This window comes from Camarhynchus parvulus, chromosome 3 (assembly GCF_901933205.1).
Source record: "Camarhynchus parvulus chromosome 3, STF_HiC, whole genome shotgun sequence".
Lineage (NCBI taxonomy): Eukaryota > Metazoa > Chordata > Aves > Passeriformes > Thraupidae > Camarhynchus > Camarhynchus parvulus.
Window position 1 is genome coordinate 27,400,425 of NC_044573.1, and position 11,237 is coordinate 27,411,661.

An 11,237-nucleotide genomic window follows, 5' to 3' on the forward strand; every position below is an offset into this window, starting at 1 on the left:
GTGTGGGAAGCTCCTGACTCTCCTGTGCTCTCTGAAGCCCTTCCCACATGAAGGTGCAACATATAGATTCTGTGGGATCAGCCTGTCTGGGTGCCACGGTGTCCCAGGCTTGCCAGTCCACCTAAGCACATCCTAAAAATCCTCTGTTTAGCTGACTCCCCCACAGAAGTTCGTTTCTCAGCCTGTCTTTATGCATCAAAAACCGTATTCCTTTGACCTCAGTGAGCCAGCCCCAGATGCGCTATACTCCTTGTGCATCATTAATACTTGTGCTGCTCTTGAAAAGGGAAAAAGAGAAGACTATCAAGGGGTAGTATAGCGATTGAAACAGGGAGAGGAGGTAAGGCTGCTTTTCCCCATATGGGATAAGACTGATTTGACTTTTCTGGCTGCATTTGCACCAAACTCTTAGAAACTTTTACATTCCACAGCCCTCAGGGTTGCTCAGGTTTTGTCCATTAGCAGCAGAAGCTCCTGGAGCCAGGAGCATATGGCTTGGTGTGCTCCCTTCATGCACTTCACACAACACAAATTGGGCCAAACATGTCCTCCCATCATAGTGCTCACCATCTATGCAATGCTCTGATCTGCTCTTACCTGTTTTGTGGCCAAAAGAGCCAAACTTGGGCTGTCCAGGTGCTCTGCGTCTTTGTTTCACCCAGAGGAACTGCATTGAGGCAAGCGTGTGGCTAACAGAGTCAGCGCTTAGAGAAGGGGGCTGAAAGGTCTTTGGACACAGACACACTTATTTTACTAAGGGACTGTGCAAGGCCAAGCAGCTGAAGCCTTCTGTAAGTGTGAAGAGGTGCTTACAGAAACTAAATTTTCCTTTTGTGAGGCAAAGAAATCACAGAACAGCAAGCAAACACCATCAAGTCAATCCTAAACCCAAAGTCACACAAAGTTCAGCACTCCAGAAAGGGAAGCAAGTAAATGGGCATAAAACAAATAGGAGGGGTGAGCATACAGAAACTACAGGAGCCAGACTGGACTAGAAATATTTACAGTGCAGGGCAGGAACGAGCATCAGTGCTCTGGCTGGAGCACATGGCCAGCTGGCCTGGGTGACAAACTGCGTGAGGAGGGTCACGCCTGCTTTAGACAGCTGTAAACTCTCGCAGTTGCCACCAGAGGACACCAAATTCCCACATTTCCACTCCTGAACAGAACAAGTATACTGACCCTTCAGCTTAGAGTGGGGAGGAGCTGTACCTCCAGCCCCTAGGATGAGAAATCCATGCCAGGGGATTCTTGATGTGACCAGCGTTTGTCCAGGTATGCCACCACATCACAGTGAGAAGCCAATTCCGAGCTTGCATGTTTTCAGTGACTGCATGCCTTGAAGACCAGAAATAATACAGAAAATAACAGTGATTCAAACCAACGCTAGATGATTGGAGACCAAAAGCCACTGCCAGCTGAACAGATGCTCTTATCCCATATTTCCATTGAAAGAATCTTCCAAAATTCACAGCTCTGCCAGGCTTCATCCTGACATTTCAGCAGAATATTGCAAGAATGCCATCGAGTGCTAGAGGCCTTTGTTTTAAAGATGGAAAGGCTGGGCTCTGGAACCAGCCATGGGTGCAGGCATGGGCCTGTCCATAGGATTTTCTGAACAATTAATGTGCACGTTATTGTTTCAAGTGATCTCAATAAATTGCAAAAGCTGCTCAGAATCAACTGGATAAAATTCAATAAAAACACAGCAAAGTACTCTGATTGGGAAGGAGAAATTAAGTGCACAAATGGATGACTTGGAATAATTGGTTAAGCAGCAGTACTACACAAAAGGATCTGGAGGCATTAGAGTGGATCATATAATGAGTCAACAGTATACTGCAGTTGCAACAAAAACATTTCTTTTGGGATATATTAATAGAGTGTCATAAGTATGCCACAGAAAGTCATTATTCTGTTTTACTCCAAAACAGCACTCAGTAATGCTAAGCTTTGTGCCAAATTTGGGGCACTAGAAGTTTCAGAAAGATGGAATTAGAGTGGACCAGCCAGCCCAACAGAAAGCTTAAGAAACCTTCAGGAAAGCTGGATGGACTGGGGGAGAAAGAGAAGAGTGAGGATGGCTGCTCTGATAACTGCTCTAGCCAGCAGCAATTACCATGCATCTGTTTTCCCAGGCAGCTCAGAAAAAAGATGGGCAGAGGGGTCCCAGATCAGTGTGGAATGAAGGCAGACACCAAACCTGGGACTAGTTGGGTTTCATCTCAACAGGCATCTCTGTTTTTCTTACATAAGAGGGAAGGTATGCAGGTGGGGGATGGGAGGGGTCACGAGTTTTGATGTGACTGTCAGTGACAACCTGGAAACTTGCTTTCAGGTGAGGAATGGTCCTTTTAACACAACAAAGCGGCACACCCACGAGTGCATACACAGACCACACCTACAGAAGCCTGCTTCCACAGGGTTGTTTGTACTGCAAGCAAAGGAGAAAATAAAGATTGGAGACGGAGCTTGCTTTTTGCCCACTCCTCCCCCCCGAGGTCAACCTGTGCCTATGAATAGTACAGCAAGGCTGTTCACATATTACTGCTTTCTATGGCTCCTGGGGACCTTTGAGGTCCTGCTAATATCACTGCTGTAAGATTCACAGCCCTTACACCTGGTTTCCACCAAGCACCTAAATAAATTTGGGCATGTCCCCATTCAGCAAGGCCTTAAGCTTATGCCTACATTTAAGCACAAGCTTCAGACCGTGGGTTCCATGCCTTCTGCAAAAAAGGCCTTTACCTTAAAAAACATAGATAAAACAGCTTTTCATTTAGGTAAGCTTAAATGCTTCCCTCAAACTCCTTGAATCTACCTCCTCTCTGACACTGAAAGAGATGCCTTGCATAAGAAGACTCCCTTGCTTCCTCTCTGCTGTAATTCATCAGCTCTTCCCTGCTCCAGGGCACGTACCTCTAGGGACAGATGAAATCTGTTCCTGTTTGTTACTGTGCAAAGCCAGATCTCAACAGCAGTGATAAAGGCCCTTGCACATCCTAGCTTGCTTTCTGATACTTCCCTTTTCTCTGGAATTCATACTCCTCACCCGCCCTTGTCCCTTCCCCCTTTGCTGTTTGCTCATACTTCTGGAAAGATGACTGAAGGCTAACCAGTGAGTAAGACACTACTGCACGTCATCGCCTGTCTGCTGCAAGAAGGGGTGAACAAGTTCATTTGTCCACAGGTTAAAGTGAGGTTGCCATCCTAACAAGGAGCATGTAATTGGGAGACCAAGCAGTGGGAAACCTGCCCTCTCTTCTCTCCCGTCTGGAGCTTTTAATTTCTCTTGTTTTCTTCATTGCGTACAGCACTTTATGCCTGCACAGCATCTTTCAAGTGAGGATCTCAAAGGGCTTCACAGACCTTAATTAAACCTCATAAATCCCTAATTGATAGATGAAAATTCTGAGTCACAAAAAGGTGAAGTGATGTGCTCATGATGAAACAGTGAGTCAGTTGCAGAGCTTGGAGCAGGGCTATGGTGATCCCATTTCAGTACTCAGCATCTTCCTCACTTGCCAGCCTTCACGGAAGACTTGGAGAGTGAGTTCAACAGCTGCCTGATGGAGCTCCCAGTGGCCATTCAGCCACTGGTGGGGAACAACTATCAATGACATTTGGTGCTCTGGCACCAGACTGGGTGGAGGCTGGGTTGCAGGAGTACTGCATTATCTGGGAACAGCCCCAACCACCCCACTCCCCACCCACTGTGACCCTGAAGCCAGCCTGGAGCCCAGGGCTCAGTTAATGGCTATTTCCAAATCCCAAGGGGGCGACCACCAGTCCCTTCAGCCTCCCCGTATGGTGGCCTGGCAGGGGAAGGGCCTTCATGCCCTGATACATGCCTGTGGAAGCAATGCTCTTATCCCTACCATGGACCCACAGGGACACAGTGCAGTCTGCACCCAGGGAGCCAGGCAGGCACCCAGCCAGCTCCTGGCTGTCAGCTGGCCTTGGGCAAGTCCCTTCTTTTCTCCTTTGTTCCCCTCCCAAGCCTTTGTTTCACATCCACAGCATGCAGGCCCGGCAGGGCCGGGGCCCTCCCGGCTGGGCGTTTGCACGGAGCGGCCCTGTCCGGGTCTGGCTGGGCTGGCAGGACAGCACAGCCCTGCCCGCCCATCCCTCCTCGGTGCCGGGGAGCCGGTCCCCCTTGGTGGACATGGTCCCAGTCTGCTTTCCAATTATAGCATTGCAGGGCTGTGACTGTGTTTAATTGTCTGCATTTTATAAACACTAAACGGCCTTGGCTGACGCCCGAGTTAATGATCCCCTCCAGAAGCGACTTTGGCCAGCCGGCTCCCAGCTGGGCCCTCACCACGCCCACCAGAAAGGTTCAATTAAGAAAAGATGGGAAAGGATAAAAACACAGAAACATGACTTAAAAGATGATGATGCACCTGAGGAAATGACACATCTCCCCTCCTGTCTGCCAGCGAGGTGTGATGCCGCTGCTGAGTTGGGTTTTCCTGAAGGCACCAAACAGCGGTGCCCTGTGCTCCTCAAACCCACCTGCCTGCTGCGGCCAGAGCCAGCTGCCCACACCTCAGCACCCTTTCTCAACCATCCCAGTGACCGCCTCACTCAGGGTCTCACAACAGCAGAAGCCCTATAGCAGGACAAACAGATCAGTTCACCTACCATGTCAAACCTACTTCTTTCCTCCAGGTTTTCCCCTCGCTTAATATTAGCAAAAGGAAAAAAAACCAACACAACTCACCTCAAAAATGCAAACAGAATGAAAACCCCCAGAGTAAATAGCCAAGGCTTTTATGCTAATGCAAGAGTCATTGACAGCATCAAAACAAAGGGAAAATCTCTGGGTCAAATTTGCAAATGATGTAAATAAGCCTATTGAGTTTCAGCGAGGGGCTGAAACAGACCGCCATACACTATGTATATATAGGTATATGTGCTGCCCTCATACTGCATCCCAACTCAGTGGCACAATGGACACTGGAAGGGGAGCAGATGACACTTCAGTAGGAGTCGTACATGTCACCGCTAAAGCTCAGCATTTCTATTTAAAAAAGAAAGAAAGAAAAAAAAACTATGAAAAACCCAAACAGGGCGAGTGCACAGCTGCAAGGCGGCTTGGGTAATTGTGCAATGCTGGGAACTCTTAGGTAGTTAATAATTATACTCAACCTTCGGTCTAGTTCCTAACAACACCCCTAGGCGTGTCGCTCTTACAGAATAAGGGCACACGCCCTGCTGTGTCTCCTTGCTTAACAGGAACACAAAGTACAGTAGTAGGAGGTGTTTCCTTGAACTCTGAACAATTGGACATTTAAGGATTAATTACTGTTAAGGAGCTTTGGACTGGCAAACACACTAACTCAGCTCTTGGCTGCGTCTCCCAGCCAAGTTCTCTCAGTCATCCTAATTAGACATTCTGATACCATCTTTAATTATATGATCTCACATGCTATTTTTTTTTCTTCTTCTTCTTCTTCTTTTTTTCTTCTTCTTACCCTGAACCCCTGTCTCCTGCAGCACACCAGGCGGGCAGAGCACAGAGGGGTGAACTGGCGGTGAGGAAGGCGCCGGGCTGGGAGTCGCTCTACTCCAGTTCTCTTGGTGCAGCAGCAGCACCACGCACTGTTGGGACCCGAGGCGATCGGGACCCGAGCTCCCCACACTGCTGAAAACACCCCAGGTCTTTCACGAGAGGGAGGAAAGCACTGAGCCTGCCGCAGCTCCCTCACTGCCGTGGGCAAGACGGGACATATACTGTATTTGTCAGTATTGACGGCAGCCTGGCAGGAACAATCCTGCGCCGAGCGATATTCCGCACCAGCCGCAGCGAGTGCGTGTGTGTGCACATGTAGATACACACATTTGCTCTCCTGTACACACCTTGATCTTATTGAAACAACAGGAGGAGCATATTGCACGTTGTTAATGTTTTTCACCTTTGTAAACACTGCATTGCTGGGGCGCTGCTCCTGCGCCCCAGCACGCAGCACCCAGTGGCGCTGTGGGCCTGGCACCCTCCCATCCTCCTCTGACCCAGGGCCTGCCAAAAGCTGCTGAAGCTGCTTCGCATTCAAGCTGATCCTGTTGGACTGCAACATCCCTCCTAGGAAGGGGTCTGGCTACACACGAGAGTCAGTCATCGACTTCACCTTTTTTTCCGTGTGCTGTCATTCTTTGCCCGTGCTCCGACAGCCCCCCCTTCCCCAGATGCAACGAGGGAAGTTTTGGGCTGCGTGCTTTCCACTGAAACGCTGCTCTGCTGAGCTGGAAACTCGGTATACCCTGAGGTCAGCCGAGGTTCACTAAGCTGGGGAACTCCTTAAATGGTATCGTCTGAAAAGCCGTCGCCCTTTGTTTTCGCAAGCAGCACAGGGAGAGATGGGCGACCGTTTCCCAAATCCTGGATTCCCAGCCTTGTGTGGATGTGGGGGCAAAGAGGCAGCTGCCCCCTGCTTTTCCCTGCTCCCTGGAAATGGCTCCAAGATCCAGCCCTGCCTCTACCGGCCAGAAGAACTGGTTGGCCTCAGCCGGGAGGGTGCCCAGCTCCCGTGTTCGCCCCGTGCTTCCGGGGCTGGAGAGCCTGGCACACCTGATCCTGGCACACCTGATCCTGGCACACCTGATCCTGGCAGGGTCTCTGCCCTGCCCGTCCTGTGGGCTCAGGGCTAGCCTGTGGGCATAAGCAACCACTGAGCACTTCATCGCCTCTTCCAAAATCAGGGGGGAGGAAAGGAGGCCCTGACTGTCCCAGTGGCAGGCAACAGTACCCCACACAGGGAGGAGCCCTCTCCTCCCGGCTCCTGGGCGTTCCTTGCTGATTCAGAGTCAACATAATGGGGCTGAGATGGCGCCATTGATCCTGCTGGGCAGCCGCTATATGGTAGGGATTAGTAATGGCTTTCTTCCCCCATGGCACTGGGTCACAGGATTTAGCCCTTTGTACAGCCCCACAGTAGAAACAGTCTGTCTCCCTCCCCGCCACCAGAAACATGCTCATGGAGCTGCCACTGCTCCTGGGGAACAGAGAAATGGCAACAGCTGCACAAAAAAAATGAAGAGTTGTAGCCATATGACAAAAGAAAACCAAAATTGGAACCAGTCAGTCACCAAGGGTGAGGGATAGAGCTACCCTACTAAGGCAGCCAGCCATACTATCAGGAGGTCCCTCCTTCAGTCCTCTAGGACAGGCAGCCCTATGCAATCAGGGATCTCCTCCAGCCAGGTGCATCTTGGAGGACCTCGAGTTGCCAGACCTTCACTGTCCAACTCCTGCTCTGTGCCACCACAGGCCAGCCTTGCTTCTTGTAGCTGCCTGGGAACAGCCTGGCCACAGGTGAATACAGTTCTAGCAAACCCCTCACTCCACCAGGATAACAAGAGCAGGGGGAGGAGGATCATCACTCCAGGATGAGCACCCATCCCAGCTGCAGGTGCTGACAGAAGAGGACACCCGAGGTCAAGGGAAGCACCTCAAGCTGATGTTTTGAAGGCATCACTGTACTTTCTTATTCCCTCCCTTTTACCACAGGCAGTGTCACAGGCAGATCTTCATTTCCTCAGCTGCCAGGAGCGGAGAATGTAATTAGATACCAGTATGGCCTCAGAACACTGCTCAGAGCAGAGATTTAATCTCAGTCCTTGTGGCTCACAAACTCGGTGCTCAATCAGAGGCTACAAAAGGCAGCCGAGGTCTCCCATCACCCCCGTGACCTGTAGCAGCCAAGGAAGAGTAAAGGGTTGCAGCCTTTCAAGTCAGCATCAGCCTGGAACAAAGGCAGTGGCAACCAGTTCCTGAGGCATGAGGCTGTGGTGCTGCTCACTGCGGCTCCTGATGGGCTGCCCAAAGCTCTGGCTTTGAGGGGTCACAGCAGGGCTGTGCCTCGCTAGACCATAGGGCAGTCTTAGACCTGAAGGGCTCATGAGCTCACCTTTCCCCTAGATTATTCACGGGCCTCTGGCATGTGGGCCTTCAAAGCCCACAGGATGGTGTCTGTTGCTCTGCCCTCATTAACATGAAACAAAAGTTTCAAAACTAAATGAAGTACATTGCAGAGCGGTAATATGATATATGCAACTCAAACAGGAATTAGTGAATTAGAGCACCCAGTGCTTGAATAGCTTGAGCTACCCAAAGGAAAAGAACTGACCTATTTCCTCCCTTTGCCCAAACTCAGCATCTCCTGCTGTGGTGGCTCACATCAGTAATCATCAGCAGGAATGTGTCATCATCTGGAGCCACTGATGAATTTCCCTGAGTCTGGGAGCCCAACCAGGATTACAGAAAGGGGGTGGAGGGCCAGAGGGAACTTTGCTCAGTAAATGGGTTGTGCCTGACCCACGAGCTCACCTAGGATGATCAGCTGTAGGTTCTTACTTACCTTTCCAGAGAACTTGAAGATCTACTTTTGTCTGAGAGGTGAAAAACAGTAGGAGAGCCTGCAAAAGGCAGATAGGCAACAGTTCCTGGCACTGCCTGTGGACTTGCAGAGAGTCATTTGTGGGATGCAGGATCTAGATCACAGCCATGTAAGGCCTGTCTCCCTCTCTTCCCCCACGCTAGTCTGTGGAATGGAGCATGCAAAATTAAAAAGGAAATCTGACACTCACACTGCAACAAGCTGAACAGTTTACATTCTTGTCTGCCATATAGCCTACTCCCAGCTTAGTCTTTATCTGTTTGACCTTGCACAGCCAGCATCAAAAGGCTGATATTTAGTACAGAGGAATTCTGGGGTTCAGATGAGATAGCACTGCGAGGGGGAAAAATATGCTCACAATATGTTCCTCAGGACTACATGGAATGAAAAGCAGAAACACAGAGTGGTTGAGGTTGGAAGGCATCACAGGAGAGTGTCCAGTCCACCCTTTTGTTCAAGCAGGGTCAGTTAGAGCAGATTGCTGAGAGCCATGTCCAGTCTAGTTTTGAATGTCTCTGAGGATGGAGACTCCACAAACTTCCCTGGTCAACCTATGCCGCTGTTTGACCACTTTCACAGTGAGAAAGTAACCTTCATGTCCTCTGTTACAAATTGTGACCGTTGCCTCTCATCCTGTCACTTGGCACTACTGGGAAGAGTATGATTGCATCTCCTTTGCTCCCTACCCCCATCAGGTATTGACACACTTTGGTAAGATCCTCTCTTAGCCTTCTTCTCTCATAGCCAAATATTCCCAGCTGTCTTGGCCTCTCCTCCCAGCCTTATCATGTCTTCACCAAGGAATATCTTCCTGAGGTGTACTGGATCTCACTACACTGGAAAACACATGAAAACCTTTCATTTAAACCTCAGCCCTGTGAGAGGGTGCCAGCAACTTCCACCCATCTGTTAATCCATCTGCACTGTTCATTGTCCTGACACTGGCCAGGCACTGCTGAATGGGGGCCTCACTAGTGCCATGTGAGACTGAGCAGAAAACACTTGGTATGATGATATGAAATTTCAGGACATAGAGCCATCAGTAGAATAGGACCATATAGTCTAGTGCTTTAGTGCTTTGGGTTTTTTTGTTTTGTTTTTTTTTTTAATGCATCATTTTTTCCACTTTGGGTTATCTGATGCAATAAGCATGTCACCGTTTTTCTCTGTCACATCCTTCCCACATGGCAGTGGAAACATCACTTCAAATCAGTATTCTGGATGCCCTCCTTTCCCTCAAACTCCCACTCCAGCTCTGCTTGCCATTAAGCTTTCTTCAGATTTAACATGTGCTTATTCTTTCCATTGGCTGCAGAATTTCTGCAGTGTTCCTGTAGCTGTTCCTGCAGGTTCTAGATAAATTTTTAAAAGTGAAAAAAATAAAAGAAAAAATCACCAAAAGCTTTCATCTGACAACTTGAGATCCTCTGGCATGATATATTCAGGCAACTCCTCTCAGCTTTCTCTTGGCACAAAAGCTCTGTTCCAGGTGGGGTCTCCACTCCATGCAAGAAGACCAAGCTACCCACACATGCTGCTTGGAGAGAGGAGCCAGTGCTTTGGTCAGAAAGAAATATGACCACAAGGAGAACTCAGAACTCCAGAGATGTCTCATATTCTGGGAAGGGGAAAGGCAAAAGAGAACAGGGAGCCTCTTTTCATTCTTGTATGCATTGAAGACATCATTGGGATGTATGCTGATCCTGATGGGAGAGTTTGTCATGCAGATGTCCCTCACAACCTTTCCTGCAAAAGAAATGGATGATCTCTCTTCCAGTACAACTCTGCCTACCCTGTGGTAAGATACAGATCACTCCCTCTCATCACAGGGTTAGGGCATTGCAGGGCAGAGGGAGGAAGAGCCTGTTTCAGAAGGAGGGGAAATTCCCTATGTAAAGTGATCTAAACCAAGATGAGGATGTTGGGAAAAACATAATTTCCATGTCAAGGTGGTAGAATTTGGCCTCCCACAGCTAGAAGCCTGGTGGAGTTTGCTCTGCTGTGCAATTTCATCCTTCAAAACCAAGTTACAGTAACTGCTGTGGACATTCCTCAGCTGATGGTGATCAGAGGCAGTCACAGCCAGCCACTGCTGGGAGAAAATCAGGTGGGAGGCCGAGCCTCGCAAGCAGATTTGCAGTCAAGCAACATTAGGCCTTTCTGAAGGGCACTGTCAGCAAAGAGGACCTAAGGGAGCAAGAGCACATCGTCCTGTTAGGTTTTTTTTTGGGAGGGGGTGGAGAAGGTAAACGCTGCCAAAGGAGCTGGTCTGACAGGGTTGAGGCTGGATGCCTCTGTGCAGCAGCATAATGGGAAAGCCCTTGGAGAGGCAGGAGATCCTGGAAGCACTCCTGTTGAAGGCTTGTACGCAGTAGGAGATCAAACGGGGACTCCCCCATGCCCAAGGCCCAATGCAGACAGACATTAAGAGATTATGCTCCTTTGGCATATTTGCTTGTAGTTGCCATGCCCCCACAGAATATCTGCTTTTTCCTTTAGCCATACTGAGACAAGTGCATTTAGAAAAAGCTTCCCATAGACTCTCCCTTACTCCTGTGTCAATCTTGACCCTGCAGAGAACCCTAAGGCTGGGTGCTGCTCTAAAGCTCAAACCCTCTCACGCTGATTTCATGTCAACTTTCCTACAGTATGGATTCCTGAGAGCTGAGCTCATTTCACACAGGCATGTGCATGTATTCCCTCTTCTGGTGACTGATACCTCCAGCATTCCCTATAACTTCACAAATAGTTTCCATACACTTCATAACTTAATCCAACATCTCTCATCTCCTTCCCCACAGAACTGTGAGAACACAGGGGCTAAAAAAAAAAAAAAAA